Genomic DNA, 22,764 nt, shown 5'->3' with positions numbered 1-22,764 from the left:
ATGTGTGCAAGTGTGCTTTTTACTTAACAAAAGTTGTTATCTAACCGGTTTTTAATAAAATCAACAAAAGTTGAATTGATTTTTTACCTTGTTACTAGAGAAGTAGACAGAATATTTTTTTTACTTAAAAAAAGTTAATTTATTGCAGAAAACTTATAACAAATAAAAAACTGGCTACCTCTAACATGGTCCAATCAATCAATCAATCTTTACGGACACACAAAAACAATGGTTCCCACTTTTTGTTTTCTTTTCTTGGTTTTTAATTTACAAAATGTATTATTAATTTGATAATATTCAAAAGAAGTTAAAGAAATTTGGAAATTATTTTACGTAATAAAAAGATTTAGTGAAAACCCGGGTTTTTTTACTACTAAAAAACCCGCACCTAAAAAGACAAGTTTTTCAAGCAAAAAGCTATCAGTCATAAAGCAATAACACTTTGTCAGTTTTCAGCTTTCGTTTTATCATTGCGATTTATTGCTAGCATAAATTCTCACTACTATAACTAAAGTGTTCACAATTTCATTTATTCTCTATTTCAATATTATTATATATGATTATTCATTACTATTTCGATATTAATCTTTACTAGCAAAAAGCAAAAACAATAGAATGTAGCATCATTATATTATGATAATATTTAAGTTTAATTGGTGAAAAAATTAAAAAAGACCAAAACAAATAAGATAAACAACATAATTTATTATTAAAAAAAAATTTACAAAATTAAAAAAAATAAAAATATATCACAGAAGAAAAAGCAGAAACAAAAAAGTTATAAATATCTTCACTGATAGAAGACATTACCAACCTTTTGATTGCTGTTTTTTCAGTGTCTCCCAACACCTCGGTATAGATGAGCCCTCAATTTAAAGAAGGAGTCATTCATACCGCCATTACTACACTACTTATTAAAGGACCTCTCCGAGAGGCCCTGGGTATTGGGAGCGATAATTTATGTAGTACTCAAATGTTAACAAATTTAAAATCACAAAAGCTCTCAAATGTTAACGACTCTAAAATTACAAATAAAAGAATATAATAAAAATTATAAATATTTGCAATTTTATCTAATCAAAATATAAAGCACAACTTCACCATTTTCACAGGTAACAGAAGACGATGCTAATAAATTTAAATAATTTTAAATTTATTAAAAAAAAAAAATTAAAAAAAAAAATGAAAGTAAGTTAAAAAGAGTGAAAAATTTTATTTTTATAAAAATATGAGTAAAACGCAAATAGCTACAAAATTTCATTTATTAAATAATTCTTTCACCTATTGCACATATTTCTCCATACAAAACATGTAAAATATAAAACACAGCCCTACCAGTTATGCTTCTACCAGACACTAAAGACAAAAACATATACTTCAGAATAATCGATAAAATAATATTTACATATAAATAAATATATAATAATTTTTTTCACCTATTCCCCATAAAGTTGTCGAAAATTAAAAAAAAAATAACTGAAGCTTAGACTAACTAAAAATAACTATAAACTAAACCAAAACCATAAACTAAAATAAAATTTTAATCCTAATATCTGCACCTCAGAAGACAAAGCTTGGTTGTCCAGTTTTTTTGCGAAAATGAGTTACGTATAAGACCTTTTTAGTTTTTTCAGTATCTACAGGTGTATAAAGACTGTTGTCCTACGACAACGTGAAACAAAGTTAGGTCAATATAAAGGGTCTGGTGTCCCCACAATGTTCAAAGGAAAAACGTCTGTTGTCCAGAAATGACTTTTCACTTTTTTTGTTTAACTTTTTATTATTTTTTTGTCAAAATTATATTTCATGTGCCTAAAGACAAATTAAATAAAACACGAAAAAAATTACATAAATTTAACCATCAAGAATAAGCCAATAAAGACTAATTATTTTAATATTTCCTTTCTTCTGAACAATTTATAAAATGTGACAACCGAAATTCGACTTCTGAGGTACATATATAAATGATTCATTTATACTCAACTTTTATACTCAACTCATTTCTCATTCATTTATACTCAACATTTATACTCAACTCATTTATATTCAACTATACTAACAATATACTAAGTTTTTGTTTCAACTCTCCTAGAAGAAAAAACAAAATAAAGCTAAAGTACTTATATCTAATAGCAAAAAAACTGACTTATTTCACTCTTCAATTCTGTGTCTAAACAATAAAAGCACTTAAATATATAGACGTTAAAACATCTACTTAATCAAATATCTTCTTAATATTCAAACTAAGATATAAATTGCATTTTTAGCAAAATGTTGTCTTGGCTTTTAGTAAATAAATAAAAGCAGTAAGTTCCAATAACGAAACTACCTATTATTCATTTTTAACAATTGACACCAACGGGAAGGTAAGCCACCTGTCTATCGACATCAAAACATCACAACAATATCATTACAACAATAACACATAACAATAGCACATAGCATATTTGCAATTTTGATCCTAAAATCCAGTGAAAATATAAAAGGCAAAACTAAGAAACCAATTTAGAGTTAACTATATTTTTTTTTTTACTAAACTTTAATAAAGTATATTTGTTTTTATATTCAATATTAGTTATTCAATTACTTCAAATTTAGGACATAAAGCACCATAGACTTAAAGATCCAGGTTGCATACTCTCTCATACACATTACGCTAAATATTAACACACATTATTATTTGTTTCCAGAATAATTAAAAAAGGTTAGACAACACAACCTAACTCTAAAGCAGTAACACTGCCTGGCACTAAATGCTGCCAAGTCACACCTTTGCTACAAGTACACCGCTTGGTTGGCAATGTTATTAATCTTGCTCAATATAATGCCAAGTCACACCATTTTGAAAACATGGAAACAACATAATTTAAACATATATACAATTATAAACAAATATGACTTTATATAACATATATAAAAACATTTTATAACAATATTAAATGACAGATATATTTATCAAAAACTATGAAAAAAATATATTAAAATAATAAATAAAGTTATTTATACAAAATTTGCTCACAACCTGCAAACAGTAAATTTTCAAAATGAAAATCTTAAGACTACAACAATATCACACACCATAAGTTAAAATAATATGCATATAACATAACTTAAGTAACATAACATTCATATATAACAGAACATAAGTAACAACATTACCAAAAATGTTATTCAAAAAACATTATTATGTATTTTCAGAATAATTAAAAATTAAGGTTTGAAAACACCTAGACCTAAATATAACATAATTTGTGTAACACTTTTCAACAACAACACACAACAATATCACACACCATAAGTTAAAACAATAAATAAAAATGAAGAATAATTAAAAAAAAAGGTTTAATTAAAAATGAAGGTTTGAAAACACCTAGACCTAAATATAACATTATTTGTGTAACACTTTTCACCTACCATACCTTGAATGAGATGTTTATCAATTTTAAAAAACAAACTATTAAATGCTCTAGTTTTTGAACACGCAACATAGTTGACCAACTCTATCAGATGTTTGACCTGAACTTTTATTAATTGTCATTGAATAAGTCAATCTGACAGGAAACAGACGTTTTAGAACAAAAGGTAAATTAGAATCAGATTGAGCCAACTGAATTCGAGAAAAAAAAATCCGTTTAACATCAGAAACTAAGTTCTCTACCATTTCTGCAACAATTATTTTTAACTTGCCTAACTAAGCTCTCCTTATTTGGGTTCAAATTATTTGCTTCTTGCCAAGCAGCATTTCTAGCATTTTGTCAATTGGCAATTTCGTCTCGCATAAGCCTATCTCTTTCATTTCTGCGACGATTATTTTCAACTTGCATAAGAACACTTTTTTAATTTGGGTTCAAATTATTTGCTGCTTGCTGAGCAGCATATCTACCATTTTGTCGATTATTAATTTCATTTCGCCTAAGCCTTCTCTTTTTCATTTTCTCTTTCTGCGACGATTAACGTGACTATTAACAATTTCATTTTCTAAACTAATATCTGCTTCTAGCCTAATATCATCCATTTAAACTTCACTTTTAATTGAAAGTAGTAACAAAAAATCTTAAACGAATCTTGAAGATTGTGATCTTTCCTATATAATTTTTTTTCTACTCTAAATAGCACACACAAATAATTTTTATATATAACAAACTGTCATTTAAAATAAATTATACAATAGTCTTATGACATTAAAAAAATATATATCAGCTAGTAGATGTTTAAAAAAAATTAACTTAGCAAATAATAATAAAAAAAATTATTAGAAACCTGCAATTCTAATAATAAACATACTGCTAACATAGAAAAATAAAAAAAACAAACACGCTGTAAACCCTTTTTTGCAAACTTCAATATTTCTTTAAAAAAATTATTAGTTAACATTTTTAAAAAATTGACAAAACTTTACAATATTTTGTTCTTTTATACCACATAAATACATCATCTGATAAATCTAAAATAAAAAATGTAACAAATAAGTGAATAAATAAGAAAAACATTACATACAAAAAATGAAAATCAATGTATCTTATAGAGAAAAGCTGTTGTGATTTACAAGAGTAGTCGTTGTTAAATATTATTATTTCATGTTAACTTTTAGAAAATAATTTATGCTGCTACATCATAATTCCAAAATATTTATAGCAAAATCATGTAATAAAAAGCCAAAACAGACAAAAAATCAAATTAAGATAAAACAAATTGTATATGGCAAAATAATTCGTCTTTGAGTGAATGATTAAAAACGGTGATTTTTAATAATGAAATTACTTATTTTTCATTTTTAACAATAGACACCAACATGAAGGTAAGCCAAATGTCTATCAACTTAAAAGATAAAAAAAACAACAACATCACAACAACAAAACACAACAATATCACACACCATAAGTTAAAACAATATGCATATAACATAACTTAAGTAACATAACATTCATATATAGCAGAACATAAGTAACAACATTACCCAAAATGTAATTAAAAAACATTATTATGTATTTTCAGAATAATTAAAAATAAAACACGTAGACCTAAAGGTTTGAAAACACGTAGACCTAAAGCAGTAAAAGTTTGACACTAAACACTGCCGTGTACTTTGCTATAAGTACATCATTTGGCTGGCAAGATTGACAAATCTTGCTTTACACGTTTACTAAGTCACAGCACTTTGATAACATCGAAACAACATAATATAAACATATGTACCAACTATAAACACAATATATATATATTTAGCCTTATATAAACATATTTAAACACATTTATAAAGATTCAAAGTACAAACAATACTCTCTAATTTTTTTTTTTTTTCATAAAAAATGTAATCCTCATAAAAAAATTTAACCTTTACATACAATAACATGTGACATGTCATGTCAGTGTTGGCACAAAATTTTAATTTATTTTTTTAAATTTTCTAAAAAAGAACAAAAATAGTTAATAGCATCACAGAAATTTCAAAGTATTAATAACCAATTTTATGGAAATAGCATTAGTATAACTTTTTTGTTGCATAAAAAATAATTAGGCCTCATACATTTTTTTATTTATTAATTCACCTCCTCAAGGCTGAGAAGGCCACTACAGAAGAGGTGGCTACTTATTTGTAGTATAACCCTCTCTCAACTCTATAACTCCAAAACAGGAACCTTGACAAACAAGGTGGCTGCGTAGAGAAACGAGTTGAGCGCGGTACTACGACGGATGTAGTGGAGATCGAACTCCAAACCTCTCGCTTATGAAGCGAGCGCTCTACCACTGCACCACTACCGCATATACATATACCAATTTTCCTTCTAAAAAATAAAATATAAGCTCAATAAAAACAAAAATGCTAAAAAAAAAATAAATCTAAAAGAAAAACTAAAACAAACAAAATATAAACAATTTAAAAATTAAGGAGTGATCCTTTCTACTTTATATCTAATAAAAATGTTGTATATAAATTGCTAAACTATTTTCTTTACTTACTTCAATTAGAATATGATCTTAACGATAATTATTTATCTTAATATGATTCTTTATGTAATAATAATAATAAAATACCAAAAGGTAAAAAGTTTTAAGTCGCTTAAGAGATCTTTCTTTAATGACTGCGTGCATTTTGAGAAGGCCCTCTTTAAATTCAGAAAAGCCTAGTATTTAACTAAAACGACTTTTAAAACGAAAGCAAAACAACATTAAATGTTAACTGTAGCAATTATATCTTTATTATTAATCATAACTATTTCGATATTATTCAATATTTTGAGCTATTTCGACCTTATTCTGCTTTTCGTATTTTAAATTAAAATACAAGATTATAACATAGTTTCATTTTTCACTTATTTTTCACTTATTTAAATTTTTCTGTGGAGTTGTTATATAAAGCCAACAAAAATTTAAATAAAATTGCTAAATAAATATTTTTTGAAGAGATTGATAAAAATTTTTCTTTTTTTTAATATATAAATATAATAATAATAAAAAAAAAAAAAAAAGCGTTTTTTTGAAATAGGTAGAAAGAAACTTAAAGCAATGAAAAAAAGCTATAGTTATATAAAGTTTTAATATAAGCTATAGATATACGCTTATATTAAAATATTAAGGTTGAAAATTATTAACTATTAATAAATGTTGAATACAAAAGTACAGAGTAAAATTATTAAACATTACTAATACAAAATTATTGAGGATATAAAAGAATAAATAATCCTTATTTTAAAAACTTCAAAAAAATATAGAAAACTTTACAATGTTCCTTTTTATCTTAAGCTGCATTTTGTTAAGCTGTAATAATATACCTATATTTATGGCTTATCAGTGTGCAATGAATAGGCCTTCAGTAAAGATTGTCATGTTTTGATGCCTTTTGCAATTCTTAAAAAGTAAAGTAAAATTAAACAAAAATCTAAAACTATTAAAATTTAAATATAAATGAACATAAATTAGGACTCTTATTGTCAAAAATAAATCAAAGCTATTGGAAATAAATATTTGAAAAAGCCACATAAAACATAATTTGGCACAAAATAAACACATAATAGTACAACAAAAAGTTTAATGAGCAAATGTTTTATGACAGTTGCTTATCCTGTTCTACAACATTCAGTTGTTAAACATTCAGTTTAATTATCCTGTTCTACAACATTGTTCATACATTTATTCTAAATACAAAATTTTACTTATTTTCGTTCGTTAAAAGTGCTACATGTGATTTTTCAAATATTGAGGATTGGGTGAACTCTAAGTCATTTTTACGGGTTAGAATATGTTTATAACTAAACTTTTGTTTGAACTTAGAAGAAAAAAAACATTGTTTATAGTTTCATACAGTTGGCTATTATTTTACACTAATTTTTCAATTCTAGGTTTCAGCTTTACCAGTTCCTTATGCGACATATCTTTTGCTATTAGCTTTCTACCTTTCCTGACTACCAAAAGAATGTTCTGTCTTTGATCCTCATTGTGGGAGCTAGTTTTCAATTAAACTAATCTGCACAGCCGTTGGTCACACTAAGATTGCGAACAAAGTGAGTGAAACATGTGTATGAATCTAGCGCTAAGAAATCACTTAAAGTATGCCACTCTCGAACAGATTCGTGTGACCTGGAAGTATAAAAAAAAGCCAACACTCCTTCGTTATTGAATCCTCTAATCGACTATCACTGGTAACAATAAAAGCAGAAGAAGCTTTTACAGAAATCTCTGTTAAACTAGGAACTGGACATTTTAAAAGTTTCTCAATGATTAAACTAAATCCGCATATGAAAGAGGATGCATAGCATCCTCTTTCATACGAGGATCACCTAACGATAGTACAACAACTTTAGGAGACAAATACCATGATTTGAATGCATTAAAATCATTTAGAACGACATGCTCTACTTTGCTAGATTTAAGAAAAGAAGATCCATAATGAATAGCAACAATAAATGCTAGCCTTGAGAACATTTTTCTTTTCGTTTCTTTTCAGGAGTCAGATATTGAATGACTGTGGATGTCATAATAAGCATAAGAAAGTATATTGGGTAGGCCATAAACCTTGCATTGTGACAGGCACCAGGATAATAGATGTGAAAATTATCTTATTTTTCAGATTTAACCTTTATGTAATATGCCAAATATTCAACAAGGTGCCTATAATCACTTCTAATATATTTATATTTTTATTTAATATCCTTCAAAAAAAAAGTATATTTATGGAAAGCATATTCATTTTATATTATTGTTACATACCTAGGGAAGATTTCATGTTCTAGTGCTTTAGTTACAAACTTTTTAGGCAAATAGAATTTGTAGAGATCACTGCCAACAAAAAGGTCTTGCTCAGAAAATCGTTTGAACTTTTCTACAGCACCATTGGCTAAAACTTTTCAATAAAATTCTGTTATTCATTTTTTTTGAAAATCTTTTAGCAACTTAATTGCAGGTGCTTTAGACATTTCCGTTGAAATTGCTTTAAAAGCCCAAGTAATATTTATCTCTGCAACACAGTGTCTGCACAATAACCAAAGAAATGGTTTATCAAGTAATCTTGCCCTATTAGTTATTGCACCAGATTTCCATCCAGTGTTACTTACTGTGGTGTCAACAGAATCCTACAATATAGTCACAAATTTCACAATATTCTAGGATATTCATAATACTTATAGCCATATCGATTCCCTTACCACTATCAGTTGGCACAACACCAAGCAAAAGATCATCTTTGGTTTCAAACTCTGGGTTAGTTACAGATACCGATAGTCTATCTGCAGTAGTTGCCTGTCAAGTTTTCTCCTTAATATGCTTTAAAATTTTACCATCAAAATGTAAATCTAACATTTTAATAGCCATTAAATATATATATATATATATATATATATATATATATATATATATATATATATATATATATATATATATATATATATATATCATTACCTTCTGACAGATTTTCTGCTTAACTTTAGTTGCTTAACATCTATATAATTAACATCTTAATAAATTTACTAAAAATGCGTTTGCATTATTAGAAAAAATTGTTTATATTCTCTCTTTTTATTTGATATATCTGCCACGCCCCTGGTAGTACCACACTTAACTTGTTTCGCAGCGCAACGGCCTTGTTCGTCAAGGTTTGTGATTTATAGTTATAGAGTTGAGAGAGGATTATAACCACAATTAAGTAGCCTCCTCGCCTGTAGTGGGCTTTCTGACCTAGGGGAGGTAAGTTAACAAAATATATATATATATATATATATATATATATATATATATATATATATATATATATATATATATATATATATATATATGTACACACACACACACATATAGGCAGGATTTATTGATGTTTCAGATAGGACACTTTCACACCTGCTCAAACCTGAGGGCACTAATGTAGTAAAATTTTCAACTTTACTATCGAAAACTAAATTTAAATTTATCGACAGATTTTAAATTTTGTAGAAAAATATTGTAAGTTACAAAAGTTATAACCATGCAAACTTTACGACCCCCCCTCCTCAAAAATAAATAAATGAAGAGGGTGTAAACTTTGCATAGTCATAACTTTAGTAATTTATAATACTTTTCTACGAAATTTAAAATCTGTTGATAAATTTAAATTTAGTTTATGATAGTAAAGTTGAAAATTTTACTATATTAGTGCCCTCACCTTTGGAACTTGTCACATTCTATCTTACCGCTTCCTTTGTCCTGTTTAAAGCTTGTTGAACTTGTCACATTCTATTCTTGTCAGATCTAGAAGGTAGTTAAATGGTGATGACTCTTTGTCAAGAGCAATGACAAAATGATGAGACTTAACTTACTGTGTGATATATCACTTTCTGAGGTTCTATCAGCAACTTCCATTTCAAATTGCTCTAGCCCACAGAAAAATTAATCTGTTGTGACCAGTCCTTTTATTGATAGTGCGCCTTAGTGTCATGGCTGCCATGGCCAGAGACAATGGAAACAATATAAAAAACATAAATATGGATAAATTTTGTGCTTTTATATTTATACAAATACTTTTTTAAACCATATTAAAAGCATTCTAGAACATTCTGAGAGTTTCTTGAAAGTTTTAGATGATTCTGAAAACTTTTTGAACCATTTAGAGTTTTCAAAATGAATTAAAAAGTTTTTTGGAAACACATAAACTAAAAAAAAATCTGGTAAGTGTCATAGAGCAAGGAATTGGTTGACAGATAACTTAAAAAATTTAAAGTTGTATGAGTTGTATGAAGAAAACAAAAAGATGTGAGAGTTCCAAAGTCTTAAAGTGCGAGGAATAAAACTTGACAAATAAAAGTTTATAGAGTATGCAGGGACAGACACAGTAAAAGAATGAGACTTTGCAGAATGAAGAGTCAAGACAAAATGTGCTCCTTTGAGCAGCGACTGTGATAAAATTTGTAGAAAAGAGAAAGGGATGCAACTTTACGATAATGGAAAAGAGGCTCAAGCATAGCAAATAGAGCGGGTCTAACTATTTTCAGACTACGTTTTTGAACCTTGTCTACAAGAGAAGATTATCAAATGAAAGAAAGAAGATTATGATGAAAGAGCATCATTAGAAATATGACAACCAACCCAAATATGACAACAGTATTTCATACATAAACCAATAAGAGAATTGTGGAGGTAGAGAATGAAATCAGGAGTAAAATAGTGACGAGCGCAATAAAGAGCTTAGCAGATGATAATTAAGCAATCGATTGTTTATATGGTTTCCAAGAAAGGTCAGTAACAAGCAATAATCCAAGAAGACATAAAGAAGAGGAGTCAGTGAGAGGGTTGCCATTTTTTAATATAGGAATCCCAACAGTACTGTGATAGTTGTTTGCAGTAAATAACTGAGTTTTGTTGGAGTTTAAATTTAAAATTCTTTGTGAACTCCAATCTGTTTTATGAGCCCCAATCTGTTACAGAAGTGAGATCAGATTCCAGATTGGCTGCCTGTTCTAAGCAATCAAAAAGAGTAGACTTTTTGTCAAGGCAGGAGTATAGAGTTATCAGTAAAAAGAGCAACTTTAGATGTAAGGTTGTTGGGAAGATCATTAATGTAGATAATAAACAAAACAGGACCAACTTGAGGTACCCCAGAGGTTACTGGAAAAAAAAGAAGAGTGTTGGCCTTCAAGGATGACATTAATACAGTGGTTAGAAAGAAACTATTTGGTAATCTAAAAAACTTTCCCAGATATGCCATATGAAACAAACTTATGGAGAAGACTAGCATGCCAAACTTTGTAGAAATCCTTAGATTTGTCAAAAGAAATAGTCCTAGCCTCTCCACATCCGTCTAATGTACGATAAAATCTTTCAGTCACAGCAGTTAGCAAGTCAGCGGTAAAATGAGAGGATCGAAAAACCGTATTGATTGTCTGACAGTAAGCTATTTGACTCAAGATGGTATGTGAGAAATTTAATTATCCAAGACTCAAAGACCTTGCTAATGACAAAAAGAAGACTAATCAGGCAAAAGTTGGAGGGGTCAGAATGTTCACCAGAATTTTAGAGAAAATAGAATAACAAATGCCATTTGCCAGCAGGCAGGAAAACAAGACTCAATCAAGCACTTGTTAAATAGTTTAGAAAGAATTGAAGAAAGTTCTGGAGAACAATTTTGTAAGAATATGACAGAAATGTTGTCTGAAACACAAGTTGTAGAAGAGTTTAACTGAGATATGAATTTAGAAATGGAAGCTGGAGTGATTTGAATGTCTAACAATGGGTTAAACTGTTTAATTGGTATGGAAGAAAAGGAATGGTCACAAGATTTGAGAGTCGAATTAGAAAAAAAACCTTTGCAAATAGTTTTGGGTTAACATTTGGAGTTAAAATAAGATCACTCTCATGAATGAGAGATGGAATGTCAGACCTTCTTTTATTAACAACGCTGTTGAAGATTTTCCAAAAGTCTCTAGAGCCCAACTTCTGAGACAAGAATTACAACTTCTTAGACAAAAATTAGTGAGCTGAGAATAATGGAGCTCAGCATCTGAAGGAACTCTTTTACAAGGATTTCTTGAAATAATAAACAGCCGTTTGTACTCAAGAGAGCTTTTCTTTTAAAAAAGATAAAAAAAAATGATTACGATTAGATATAGCAGCTGCACAAGAGTGTGTAAATCATGGAATAGAATAAGGCTTGACTTGGAATTAACAAGAAGGAATAAAAGTTTCCATTCCTGCCTGAACTTAGGAGGTTATATTTTCAGGAGGCGCATTTTTCAGCTGAGAGGGAAAAGACATCAGCCAAAAGACTGTCACAAAAAAAAATCATGAAAAGTATTCCAGTCAGCTTAAGGGAAGTAGTAAGTAGTGCAATGATAGGGTGATTCCAAAAAAGAGGTACAAGATGAAAGATTTGAAGAGATCATTGCATGGTCAGAACCAATAAAAACTGAACACAAGCTCGGATCAGAGATCAGATATAAATTTGGGTTGTCATGAAAATGAGTCACAAAGCTAACTATCTAAGCAAGAGATTGAGAAATGCAGAAGTTATAGGCTTAAATGCCAGCAGGGTCAGTGGCGTTAGCGCCAAGCCAATGTGATGAGCATTAAAGTCACCAATAACAACAATATTGGCAGAAGGGTAAAGAGAGAGGGAAAACTCAATTTGATCAGAATTACATCTAAAAGAGTGCAGTCTTGGGATAAAGGAGAATGATGAAGAACAAAGAGAAAGATGATTGAAGTGAAGAGTGAAGAGGTGCTAAGTGGAAGCACATAAAAAAATGGTCAAAAGATTCAGTCTGATTTCACAACTAATAGGTGAATTGATGCATATGTATATACAAAGGAAATTATACATTAACACTGAGATCAGAAGGACATGGGGCAAGTAGTACTGGGTTACATAATACCAGTTGCAGGGTGATCGTGATGATGTTAAACCTGACTTGACCTAGAGTAAATCAAAAGAGCTACTTCCTGAAAACAGTACCTTAAAACAACGGGCATGATAATTTGGAAAAAGATTAGGAAAAATAATACATCTAACAAAACACTAGAGATAAGTGAGAGCTTATTTGAACATTTAAACAGAACATTTAAACAGAACACATACGTATACAAAGTAACTTAAACACCATGAGCAGTAAGAAACACCATGCCAGAGGTTCAGACAAAACACAAACATACAAATATAAAGTAACTTAGAAATAAACCAACATTGTGCCAGAGGTTCAGACCCAACCCAAACACACATATAAACATAAACAGACAGAACACAAACATACATAATAAGTAGATTAAAGGTGAGCTAAAACAGTAACTAAGGCACCTCCAACTATACAAAAAAAATACACACAAAAAAAAATAAAATAAAAAAAAATTGTATATATTACTATAAGCATGACCAGTTTTAAATAGTACTGATGACAGGAAGCAAACTCCTTTCAGCCTTTGGTTAGAAAGCAAATCCCACAAGGCAGTAGGAGATGGAACAGGTTGCACTGGATTACAGGTTACCAGTGGCAGGGTGATCATGAAGACCATAAAACTGACCTGACACACATTTGTTTTTAATATAACAAATTAGGAAAACACACATTTAACGCACAGATAAAACCAAAACTACATTCTTAAATTTTATTTGAGGTAAAAGTTGAGGTTGCCTTCTTAAAGTTAAAAACTTCAGTTTTTCTGAAAGAAAAATAAATAATAAGAACAAGATTATAAGAAAAAAAAAAAAAGTTTCAATATAAATGTTTAACATTTAATGTTTAAATTGCCTGTTAAATTTGAGCCTAATGTTTTATTACTTATACTTATAACATCCTCCTCCCTCCCTAAACTTAGTTTATCTAAATTTATCTATACAGTAAATTTCATGAAAAAATCTAACTTTTTAAAAAAGGGATCAACCAAAAAAAAATATTAATGGGACATTTCTATGAAAAAACAATACAACAAAAATCTAATTGAGGTAAATCACTCTCTTTATATTTCATGTAAAAATGAAAATATTTATGTTGTTTTGGTAAGTATACACATTTACTAATAAAGCAAGACATATATCAAATTTTACAAAGTTTCAATGTGGAAGTAAAAATATTTTTAGACAAAAAGATATTTCTACTAGATATTCAGGTTGAGTTTTTTCTCATTAGAAACCCAAAAGAAATTTTCCATTGCATTTGTCTTTTTACTTTCAGAATTAGGAGATTAGGACTTAATTACTTACATAAGAATAATTTTAGTAAGAAAATCATGATATTCGTTCATTAAACTAAGGTTTAAACAAATATCAGGCAAATGTAATAAAAGATTATTGTACACTGTATGTGCATTTCCATATATTTTCAATTATAGACACACTGTCATTAAACCCTTGCATAAACAATATACTACAGGTGAAATAAATCATCACCAGAAACATAATATTCATAACAAAGTTTAATGGAAATAAATGTTTGTATGAATATTTAGATAAAACATATCATAGAACAAATGGTACTTAAAATATAAAAAAAACTAACTAAATTCAGTTTACTTTTATTAGGCCAAACCGTTAAATGGTAACTAACAAGTAAATTCACTTGACATTTGTCCCTATAGATAAGAGACAACTTGAAACCTTTTCAAGCTAATGAGCAATTATTTTACAACCAGGACAAATTTTTAATTTTTGATTAACCAGATCATACTTTAAAATTAAACTAGATGCTTTGCGAAAAACATCAAGAAAAAATCCAGAATAACACAGTTAATTCCCAATAACTTGAACCTCTAAGGTATCAAGGAAAATAGTTTCACTTAACAAATGTTTGACTAAAGCAAATTGCAGTTAAATTGAACTTTGGCTGATATGAAACATTTGTTTGAGTTGTAGCAATTTTTTTTAGTCAATGAATATACATTAAATTTATATCTTTATACTAATGTTTCAATGAAAAAAGTTACAGATTGTTCATGGATTCACAAAATACAGTCAAAAGATAACCTTCAAAAAAGTTTAGCAACATAATAATTTTCTTATAATTTGGTAATAAAATTGAGTCTAAAAGGACGCAGCTTTTTATTTAGAATTCTAAAAAAAATTGTTTTTTTCTATGTATGATAAATGTAATGCCTGAAAGGATTAATATGTGTACCAATCATCATTATTAATAGTCCAGGGGAAATTGTTATTGCTAATAATGTATGAAAATGTATGAAGAGAGTTAAAATAATCATTAAACGTGTCCATTGGGAATTATTGTTTATCAATGAATACATAACATTGAATTTAATTGAAAATAGTATACTTATAGAAATTCAATTAAATTTAAAGTTAAAATTATCAAAAAATTTTAAATCTCTGTAAAATTTTTCAAACAAGTAGAGCAAAAAATTTGCAGGACTAACTTTTGTGACGTAGCAAGATGCAAGATTTTGGGGTGGCTAATCCAAAAACCTTGCATCTTGCTACGACTAAATTTTTGTGTAGTTGACTTTCAGTCAACTACACAGAAACCTATATTCATTTAAATAGACTATTCAATTTTTCAAAGTTGACTATTTCCAACTTTCGACTAGTCAACTTTTGGTTAAAGTTGATAACAACACTAGTTTTTTTACCGTGGCCTACTTGTGTGAATTAAATAAAAAAATTGTGAATTTTTTAAATGATGATACACACCCACACAAGCCCCCAGGACAGTGAGGGCCCTCATAACAACCATGCTACACCACTGGATTATTTTTGTAAAAATTATTAATTTAAACAACATGAAACCTGAGTAACTTTAATGAGGAAAATAATTTAATATAAAATAATTTAAAGCATTAGAATAAAATTGTACAAAATTAAAAAACTCTCTAATTTTACTTGATAAGTGTTCTTAGATTATATGGTAACCCTAACTTAAATATCTTTAAGTCAAAGTAGCGTCACAAAACGTGCAACCACTTTGGATGAGAGAAAACTTTTTGTTCAGTATTTTCATTGTAAACATTGCATTAAAAGATTGAAAATACGAAACAAAACACGCTCATCATATGTTTTGTTTAATGTTTTCCACAATTCATGATTTTAGCAAATAGCCTGACTCACATCAGAAAGCTGCTACACTGACTGAGGGTTTGGCATGAGGTAGCATTCTTTTCATTCATTATTCTTTGTTTTTTTTATACCTCATGCCAAACCCTCAGTCAATGGAGCAGCTTTCCGATGTGAGTCAGGCTTTTTTTCTAAAAAAGCTGTATTAATTAAGATAAGCAAAAAAGTGAGCAAATGCATATCAAAGTACAATAAATATATATATATATATATATATATATATATATATATATATATATATATATATATATATATAGATCTATAGTTTGTTGGCTTTGGGAAGAGCGGAAGGAAAAAAGTGATTCTTACGCCAACATATACGTCACTTTTAATTACTTTTAACTTTCGTCCAACATTTCCGTGTTGGACGAAAGTAAAAACCATTAATTTAATTACAAATTAATCGTTTTTTAAAAAAACCACAAAAACGCAAATTTAATTGACCAGAATGTTTTTAAAAACATTCTGAATGTTTTTAAAACATTTTGAATGTTTTTAACAATATAAACAATGTTTTTATTTTAATTTTTTGTTAATAAAATGTTTTTTTTTTTTTTTTTTTAATAAAATGTTTTTATTTTAATTTTTTTTACTGTAAATCATGCGCGGAGTGTTGCTACATCGACTATCTTATAGCCTGACTCGCAAGGGAGTGCTGCTACATGGACTGACAAATAGTCTGACTCGCAAGGGAGTGCTGCTACATCGACTGACAAATAGCCTGACTCGCAAGGGAGTGCTGCTACATCGACTGACAAATAGCCTGACCCGCAAGGGAGTGCTGCTACATCGACTGAGGGTTTGGTTGGGGCAGGCAGTCTATCATTATTAAAAAAAAAAAATTCCGGTCTTGCATTTTAATTTTTACTTTTTGTCAACAAAATATGGAAAAAACTTTCGGACAACATCTAAGGGTTCTATATATATATATATATATATATATATATATATATATATATATATATATATATATATATATATATATATATATATATATATATATAGTATATATGTCACTGTTACCAGCAGTTACTAGGAATTAGCTAAATGCTAATGTTTATAATATATTTAATATTGCAACTCTGAGTTTCATGTGTTATCACAATTATCAGCAAGTAGTAAAAGTTTAATTTTGCTACCAAAAGTTTAATTTTGCTTGGGTAGCGAAATATATATATACATATATATATATATATATATATATATATATATATATATATATATATATATATATATATATATATATATATATATATGTGCATATATATATGAATATATATATATATGTATATATATAAATATACATATATATACTTACATATATATACATACATATATATATATATATATATATATATATATATATATATATATATGTATATATATGTATATATACACATATATATATACATATTCATATATATATATGCACATATATATATATATTCATATATATATGCACATATATATATATATATATATATATATATATATATATATATATATATATATATATACAAATATATGCATATAAATACATATATATATATTTGCACATATATATATATATATATATATATATATATATATATAAATATATATATATATAAATATATATATATATATATATATGCATATAAATATATATATATATATATATATATATATGCATATAAATATATATATATATATATATATATATATATATATACATATATATATATATATTTATATATATGCATATAAATATATATATACGCATATATATATATATATATATATATATATATATATATATATATATATATATATATATATATATATATATATATATATAAATATATATATTTATTTATAGTATCTAAATAGTATGAAAGTTGTTTATTTTATGAAAATAAAGCCAACAGAGAGTGTATATATAAACTTTGTGTTGACTATATTGTCATAAAATAAACTACTTTCACACTCTTTCACATGTTTTGTAATTTCTGATTTAAATTTTTCTATTCTATATTATTTTACTTACACAATTAGAAATAATATTCTATTCCATTTAATTACTTCATACCTTCATTAGTAGTTTAAATATTTATTACGAAAATATCATTATGTTTGTGATGAGATGTTCATTTTATCGTGTTGAATAAGAAAAATTTAGTAAATTTCTGCTTCGATGAATTTGGATAATATAAAAATTACCTAGGAAATAATTGTTGTACGCTAAAATATTTATTTATTTAGTTTTTGGGGCAGAAAAAAACACCTCATGGTCTCGTGAGACCATCGCGCATGTCTTTGAGATGACACAAAATACGCCACAAAACCGCATTTCACCATGGATCTTTTACTTCTAAAGCAAAAGCTCTTACCAATGCGTCCCGGTTGCTTTTATTTCGTAAACGGCTGCTTATTTTGGTACACAGCTGCTATTTTTGGTATACGGCTGCTACTATTGGTCAAGACTAATTTTTGTTTGAAGTTTTATGATTATTTTAAGTACTACTAAAAGTTACTACATGTCTTACTTTAAATAACCATCTTTACTCCAACACATACACCACGACTAATATTTTTGTTTACTGAAGTTAAAATATTATCCTAACCAAATATACATAAAAACTATACATGGCTTCTGCAAGTTCTAAACTCTAAATAAAAAAACTTTTAATAGTAAATGCAAAACTTTTTAGTCGAAATCTGAATTAAATGAGAAAAAGTAAAGATTTATCAAATCTTAACTTTAAAGTTGTTTTTTTTATTAAAAATGATACAGAATCCGTGAAAATATGAGAAAAAATTATAAGTTTTTTAGCAAAAGTATATGGTGCTATGTCATTAACCCAAAGCATTGCAAACAACTAAAACATTTTTTATATTGTGTACAGTATTCTATTTAGGAAAACTTACTTTTTTTGTAAACCAACTCAAGCAATAAAATTCCTTTAACAACAATTAAAGAAAATAATACCTGTTGACAGTTTAAAGATTTGTTCGTATCGCATCCAAATAAAGCATTAAAAAATAATTACGTCTTCGGAAAATTTACTTGACCAGGTAATGGACTTTAAATAAATGTTTAAAATCGTGTCTTATGTACTATGGGAGTCACACATTGTATTTACAATGACTTTTTGTACAATGAAATTGAAACTACCAACAGCTTAAATCCCATTTTAGAAAAAAAAAAAACGAACCCAAAAAATTATAGTGTATTAACAAAACCAATTATTACACAAATTGGTAATTAAGCTAAAGTTGGTTATTACTTGTATTTCAACAACTGTTTCACATTTAAAAATGCTTTTCAATATATCTAGGTTATAACATTAATTGTATTTGTGCATTACGTATGAATTTCACTAAGAAACCTAAAATCTGAAACATTTGTGCACGATACATTACAAAAAAAAAAAAACATAAGTAAATGTAGGGATAAATCACTTTATAATTGTTAAGCACCTGTATGATATGATATGTTTAAATTTATTTCAAGAAATACTTTTTTTTGGTAAAAGTAAGGTTATAATATGAATTGTAAGTACTTTTTTAAACTAATTTAAGTTTTTAAGTACTAATCATCTAAAATAATCACTTATCATAATAATTCTCAAATATCAAAATTGTAAAAAACAGTTAAAATTGAATAAACTAAAAAATTAAAATTGAATGAGCTAAAAGTTTGAAGATAAATCCTTCAATCGATGGCAGAATTTTTTTTAAAGTAAAAATAAAGAGATTTAAAAATAAAAAAAAGCGTATCTAAAAAAATTTTTTTCAAATAAAAAGATAAAAATTTGAAAAAATTATACCAGGTATGCAGAAAATTGTAAATTTATAATTTATTTTTATATTATTATAAAATAGACTATAAATATACAAATATATTCCAATATTACATATCATTAGGCGCATGCAATTAACGTATTTTTTATTTTTAAGCTGACATCTCATTTACAATCGCATTTAAAAAATAGATATTGTCATCATACAGTTATTTTACATTAAATGTTATTTATATAGATATTTAGTATATGTATTTGAATATAATTTAGTATGCGTCAAATTAATACCAATTACAGTATTTAACTATTGTATATGTATAATTAGGCATTATAAATCCAAATTTTAAAACTATTTGTATAGTTTTAGTTAAATAATATTCAATTCTTTAATAAACATCTTGAAAATATATTTAATGAAATTATAAGTATAATTAATGTAAAATGATTATATTGTGATAATAAATTTAATAATAAAATTTAACCTAAGCGTAAAAATATAAATAAAAAACTTACTACAGATATTATAGAATTAATCATAAATAAATACAAAAAACACGATACTTTTTACTTTTATAATTAAATTACAAAGAGTTAAAACTACCATAAAACTTAACAACTTCAAGTGATTATTACTTCTTCAAAATTTGTTTAAAAAAAGTCTATTGAGAATTATTTTTCTCTTTTAAAAAGTTAATAAAATAGTTATCAGTATAAATTCTTAAGCATAATTTAATTAAAATTTTTTTTTTTTCAAGTATATTTGAAAATGGTTTAAATTAAAATATAATGCTATAATCTATAGCAGAATTTTTATTATATTTGAATTTAATTTAATTTCATTAATGTTATTAATTTCATAAATAACATTGAAATATTCAATCATAGATTTGAATAATTCAATGTTATTTATTTTTGCATTATTGATTATATGTTGATTGTACTACATTGATTGTAATTATTTGGAGTTGATACTGTTTAATATAGCTCTTTTTAGGTTGCAATCAATTGAAAGTGATTGATTGTAACTGCATCATTTATTTAAATATATTTTCTTGTACTTAAATGATTGTAACTAACCACATTAGTTTTGATTAGTTGCGATTGAGTGATTGTAATTGTTTTCACTATATGGATTGTTACTCTTTTTGCCTAAGCGATTGAAGCTAATAACACTTGATTGCTGGTAACGAGTCTTATTGATTGATTGTATTTAATTGCATTCGATTTAACTTAAATATTCGAATTTATTCATTGAAAATGTGTTAAACTAACTGTAGTTGTTTGCAGTAAATAAACTGTTCAAAATTTCAACTTTGAACTTCGAACAACAAAATTTGAACTTCGTTGTAATTTCATCAATTGCATCTATTTGGACTTTTCTGATTTTAACTGTTTATAATTAGGTAATCGTTACTAATCCTAGTTAATTTATTGCAAAGAGTTAAAATTAAGTGATTAAAAGTGTAAGCAAGTTTGCAAATGATTGTAACTACACAACTTGTACACAATGTTTGTAACAAAATGTTTGTAACACAATGTTTGTAACACAATATTTGTAACACAACTTGTACACAATGTTGGTAATTCCTTTTAATTGAGTATTATAACATTTTAAAATTAGTTGATTACAACAATTTTGATTGGTTGTATAAACTAGCTCTTGATTTTGCAATTGCTAAAACTAATGAAATATCATTTCACTTAAAGATTGCTATGTAATATCATTTCACTTAAAGATTGCTCTGTATTATATTATAAGATTATCAAGGATGCAAATATGAAAGCAGCAGTTAAGAAAATTTTCTTTAACTTACCCAAGTAAAAAAAAGAGGTTTTTGTTACAAAATTATTATTATTATTATTGTTTAATTTATTAAAAGTTAAAAAAAAAATTCAAACAGAATTGCAAGTGCGGACACAAACACAAAACACAACACAAATGTTTCAATAAAATTTGAACACAAGTATGTTTAATTACTTTTTTCATAAGTATTGAATTGATTTCTAAATAAGAGATCATCTATTCAGTAAAAGTATCTATCTATATATCTATCTTTATCTCTCTCTCTCTCTCTCTCTCTCTCTCTCTCTCTCTCTCTCTCTCTCTCTCTCTCTCTCTCTCTCTCTCTCTCTCTCTCTCTATATATATATATATATATATATATATATATATATATATATAATATATATATATATATATATATATATATATATATAGATATTGTATATATTTTGAATATGTCACACTCTAAAATACAAACTATAAGTCACATACTCGCAAGTCAAATTACATGTCACATTACATGTCACACACAAGTCAAATTACATGTCACACACTAAAATACAAGTTATAAGTGAATGTTAATAAAAAAAAAAATTAGATAACATGGCGCCATTATATGTTTCATTTATATAGTATTTACTTAAATGTTAATATTTAGTTAAGAAATATTAACATTTAAGTAAATTTTGCAATTTTAACTTCAAATTTATGTTTAAAACTTTTCGTTGATTACTAATATATAACAGCTCCAGTTGAGGTATAAATAAAAAATAAAAATCATAAAAAATTACCTTTTTTATTGCTGTAGCCAATATCTTAAATATGTAGTTTGTCGTCTAATCATATATACAATTGATAAATTTGTTTAGGTCGTAATTTATATATATGGATATATATATATATATAACTTTTATTATTTTCTTTATAAATATAAACATTTATATATGAATAAAATAACCAGAGACAATCCTCAATTGCGACGATATATATATATATATTATATATATATATATATAAATTATATATATATATATATATATATATATATATATATATATATATATATATATATATATATAACAAAATAAATAACGGCATGAAACTTTAAGTACCGTAAAAAAGTTGTTTTTTTTCATCTTACTTTTTTAATTATTTGTTGATCTATTTTGTGATTATTTCACTTTATA

At 26.5% G+C, this 22,764-nt stretch overlaps 1 long non-coding RNA gene across 2 annotated transcripts; it reads right to left on the bottom strand.

Annotated features, from left to right (window-relative positions):
* Nucleotides 1-690: 690 nt before the first annotated feature.
* Nucleotides 691-22,500, bottom strand: LOC136091575 (uncharacterized). 2 transcript variants are annotated; one of them, XR_010644089.1, is made up of 4 exons: nt 22,369-22,500; nt 6,774-6,849; nt 1,282-5,786; nt 691-1,128 (listed from the first exon to the last, which is right to left on the bottom strand). It is a non-coding gene; the product is annotated as an uncharacterized LOC136091575 (long non-coding RNA). The 2 variants fall into 2 exon arrangements; XR_010644088.1 differs by having other exon boundaries at nt 691-1,019.
* Between the last annotated feature and the right edge of the window lie 264 nt (nt 22,501-22,764).

Source organism: Hydra vulgaris, chromosome 15 (assembly GCF_038396675.1).
Source record: "Hydra vulgaris chromosome 15, alternate assembly HydraT2T_AEP".
NCBI classification, from domain to species: domain Eukaryota; kingdom Metazoa; phylum Cnidaria; class Hydrozoa; order Anthoathecata; family Hydridae; genus Hydra; species Hydra vulgaris.
This window is presented reverse-complemented; position numbering and strand designations above follow the sequence as displayed.